This window comes from Myotis brandtii, unplaced genomic scaffold, assembly GCF_000412655.1.
Source record: "Myotis brandtii unplaced genomic scaffold, ASM41265v1 scaffold1031, whole genome shotgun sequence".
In the NCBI taxonomy this organism is placed as follows: Eukaryota; Metazoa; Chordata; class Mammalia; order Chiroptera; family Vespertilionidae; genus Myotis; species Myotis brandtii.
In genome coordinates, this window is record NW_005353465.1 from 99154 (window position 1) to 103527 (window position 4374).

The 4374-nt window shown below is 45.1% G+C and overlaps 1 protein-coding gene across 2 annotated transcripts in view; it reads left to right on the plus strand.

The window, feature by feature from the left end:
- SALL2 (spalt-like transcription factor 2) overlaps positions 1 to 4374 on the plus strand; it is a 31094-nt gene that overhangs the window by 23142 nt on the left and 3578 nt on the right. Inside the window, exon 1 of one of the 2 annotated variants that reach the window (XM_014537024.1) lies at positions 3221 to 3234. The exons of the other annotated variant lie outside the window; for it this stretch is intronic. The gene's annotated coding sequence lies outside the window, so the exon portion shown is untranslated. Of the gene's footprint in view, positions 1 to 3220; positions 3235 to 4374 lie in introns of those variants that run through there. 2 annotated transcript variants of the gene reach the window in all.

The following is a 4374-nucleotide window of genomic DNA, read 5'->3' on the forward strand; positions in this document are numbered from 1 at the left end:
CCTGGCAACCACTATTCTACTTTCAGTCTCTATGAATTTACCAATTCCAGGTACCTCATATAATGGGAGCATATAATATTTGTCCTTTTGTGTCTGGTCTAATTCATTTAACATGTTTTCAAGGCTCAACCATTTTGTAGCATGTGTCAGAATTTCATTCCTTTTTATGGCTGTACCTCCATCTTAAAGAAGAGAATCCCAAGCCTGAGATAGATTAAGAACATTTCCCAAGGTCACAAACATTACAAAGTGCTGGAACTGAGACTTTAACTCAGGTCTGTTAGATTCTGAGCTGGGACTCTCAATGACTGAGTTCAAAGAAGGGGTCAGATCTCTCAAGTCCCTTTCAGCTCCAAAGTGCTATGAATTCTGAGTCTTTTGATATCAGAAAAATATCCATTTAAAATACTTTTTTATGTTTGACCCAAGATATTCCTTTTCTGGAAACAAATATATTTTTCTCACTTCGCACCAGATATACAAAGCATTGTGCCTGCATAATTATCCACCGTGTTGCACAGGCCCTGGGTGCATTAGTAGGTGTGGGTGACAAAGGAGTATCTGTGTGTGTTTAGGAGAGAAGAGTGAGGAAGAGAAGATGGGACATTATGCCTTAGAAATTGTCTATAGCAGCAGTTACAGAATCACTTCATAATTATGGACCCTGCCAATTAGTGTTGGTCCAATGTTTATAGTAAGTAGGCAGGTGTTTTGTTTCTTTGATGGCTGGCAAATTCTCAAACTCTTTGTAGAACAAAGCCTTTCATCTTACCATTAGAAATGTGGTTCAAGAGGCACATTGGGAAAGGCAATACAGTGGCTAAATTCAGTCAGGTTTAAATCATCAAGTTTTCTTCACGGAAGTAGAATGCATGAGAACTAACGTCTGGCTGTGGGCAGAATAGAGAGGGTGCCTGTCAGGAAGATTTAGCAGTGAGCAGCTCATTTTGCCTATGTCCACATTTTGGCCAGATTGGGCACAGATAAGATTTATGAGGAGCAAAGTAGAAGGGTTGATGGGAAGGGCAGTACTCTGATAGGTACTGTGGTTCTCATCCTTGTGTGGACAGTAAAATCACCTGAGGAACTTTGCAAACATACTGATGCCTGGATTCCACCCTCTAGGATTCTGAATTACTTGGTCTGAGGTGTGGCCTGACCATCGGGATTTTTAAGAGCTCTCCCAGTAATTCTAATAGGCAGCAAAGTTTGAGAACCATGTTCAACAAACCACCTTGCTGCACATTACCCACCTGTTTTCCTCTTTGTTCTCCCCTGCCATTCTCTCCCTAGCCTAAAGCAGCCATTGGATGGCCCACCTGGTTTAGAGAGTCACCTGGTTTTCCCTTTTCCTCATCATTTAAGCTCTTTATAAATTTAAACAACCATGTCCAGGTCTTAGGCCTTCATCCATCCCAGATTTTGCATGTGACCCAGAATAGCTTGCCTCACCTTATCTGCTATCTACTACACCATTACCAGCTTAGTTTATTCCAGCCAGTGTTTATGACTTCATTTGTGTCTGCCTAAAAATCATGCCCCCCTTTTCAAGACAGGCAGTGAGTGCAAAGTGCTGAGAAGTAGAGGGTTCCTCTTACAGGTGGCTGTTGATCTGTCTGTCACCTTTCACCAGGGACTAAATTTACCTTAAAGAAGAGTGCAGATCAAATTACGCATCAGAAAGCAAGTTTCATTAAACCCAAGAAAGGGGACAGTGTTTCCCAGGAGAAGATGAAAAGAAAAGGATTTCTTTTCTTGTAGGAAGACTTGACAAAACAGCAACTTGATATCAAATGTTCAATGCTAATTAACAAATGCTCAGTAGAAAGCTTCCATCTGATTCCCTGCCCTTCCTGAGGCTAGAGAGCAAATGGCAGGTAGGTGCCACACAGGGCCCTTTCTTTAGCATTAGGGAAGCCACACAATGTTGATGTGCTTCAGAAAGCACTGGACCGGAGTCAAAATTCTGAATGCTTCCTTCACTGATTTACTGTGTGGACTTGGAAAAGTCACTTAATCCCTCCAAGCTTAAATGTCCTGATGTGTAAAAATAACATTGCACTAACCTGTGACTTGCCAAATTGCAACAGACCCTCCCATTTCCTCATTGTAAGGGTCAGCCCTGGAAGCACTTAGCTCATCTGTTACAGAGCCATCATTTACTATGTTATGATTCTTATGAATTACCTGAAGTTTCAAGACATAACTCAGTAAAATGTTTTCAGTGAAAAAAGATAGCAAAATTTCACCCGGTCGGTGTGGCCCAGTGATTGGGTTCATTGTCTACTGATGAATCAGGAGGTCATGGTTCCATTCAGTGTAAGGGCACATGCCCAGGTTGTGAGCTGGATCCCCAGTGGGGGGAGTGCAGGAGGCAGCCAGTCAATGATGCTCTCGTCATTGACGTTTCTATCTCTCTCTCCTCTCTGAAGTCAATAAAAATATATTAAAAAATAAAAGATAGCAAAATTTCTGTTCAAAGGTTAAATGATGTTACTACTATTAGGTTGTTTCAGGTCCTTCCAAAAAAGATTCCCTACCCTTGACATATGCCAAGATTAAATGATGTTACTACTATTAGGTTGTTTCAGCTCCTTCCAAAAAAGATTCCCTACCCTTGACATATGCCAACGATATTAGCCAACATTTTATTTCAGAAAATTAGTAAGATTAATAAGAAAAATGACAAATTTTAGTGTATTTCAGTTTATTTTGTTTTGCCACTGACAATGTAAATTCTCTAATCCATAACATTTGGCACTCCCCCGAAAATTTAAAGTTCCATATGTACATACTAAGAACTTCTCGAGTTTTTGTCCCCACAATACTTCTCTGAGGAAGACAGCACAGCTACAATATTCCCACTTTACAAAAAGGGAAATAGTGGCATAGTGTGGTATGACTGACCACCACGCCTCAACTTACCAGTCAGGCAAGAATAGAACTGGGACTAGAACAACATGGGTTTGCTGTCGCTCAGGCAAACCACAAAACTAAGAACTTGTGGTCACCTCCTGTTAGTGAGATAAATTCTTTTAGGAAGTGGAAAATCCATTTCAAGGTAGGAAGGGAATGAAGAGTACCCGATCTGGGAGGCATCTTATCCCTACATACCTCTCTCAGAATAGAAGGCTAGGAGGCCTGTTGCCCCGAGCAAACGTTAAGTAATTTCTAGGCATTCAAACCAGTTTGAAGCTGAAAGGGGCTTTAAATCCAGAGGCTGCCAGGCAGCCCCTGCTGCATTTTTCCCATTGTTTCAGGACGAGCTCCCCTCCCCCAAAGTTAGAGCTAGGTGGGCCAGCATCTCCCCAAGCCCTACCGTCCTTAATAGTGACAGTGTGTTGCAAGAGGACAATGAAGGAAGAGCAGAGAAGATGGCTCATTTAGGAGATGGCTCCTTAAATAAGCATGAACTTTGTAATTTACGTGTGGAGCAGCTGATCTGTGGAGTAACTTGCACTCAGCTATTATTCCGGAGGAGGCGGGGCAGGGTGGTTGGAAAAGGAGTCCTGAAATGCCTTTCTTGGAAATTCTACCTTGCAGCCTCCCACCCTGAGAAACTTCTTTTGTGGAGGGAGGGGAGGGGAGGGTAGTAATTGAGGTGAGGAAGACAGGATCAACCTTGGGGTGTTTTTTGGGGGGGGTGTTGATGGATGAATGTTTTGGGTTCCCCCTGCGCTCTGGCTTCTGGGGCTCCTCTGAGGAGATCAGACCACCCTCTCTGGAGTCTACGATTTCCAGGCTCAGCGGATCTTTTATGCAAAGAAAAACAGGAGAAGCCTATCGCTTTGCTCTGTTGAACAGGGTTGTGTTTCCCACTGTGCCCCCTTGAGCTTGCTGGGGGGAGGGGACAGGCCTGGGCAAAGGCATCTGGAGATGGGGTGAGCTGGCAGAGGGCAAGGAAAGGTGAACCCCCACCATGACCCACAGCACCTGTCACTGAGCCTCCGGAAACCCTCCTAAGCTCCAGGTTCCCGCCCCCGCTCTCTTCTGGCTCCTCTGAGATCAGACCACCCTCTCTGGAGTCTACGATTTCCAGGCTCAGCGGATCTTTTATGCAAAGAAAAACAGGAGAAGCCTATCGCTTTGCTCTGTTGAACAGGGTTGTGTTTCCCACTGTGCCCCCTTGAGCTTGCTGGGGGGAGGGGACAGGCCTGGGCAAAGGCATCTGGAGATGGGGTGAGCTGGCAGAGGGCAAGGAAAGGTGAACCCCCACCATGACCCACAGCACCTGTCACTGAGCCTCCGGAAACCCTCCTAAGCTCCAGGTTCCCGCCCCCGCACACCCACCTCCGCCCCAGCTCCCGCCGCCCTCCCCAGCAGTTCCCCCTCACTAACTCTCCTCTCCAGCAGCCCCACCCCCATCTCCCCTCT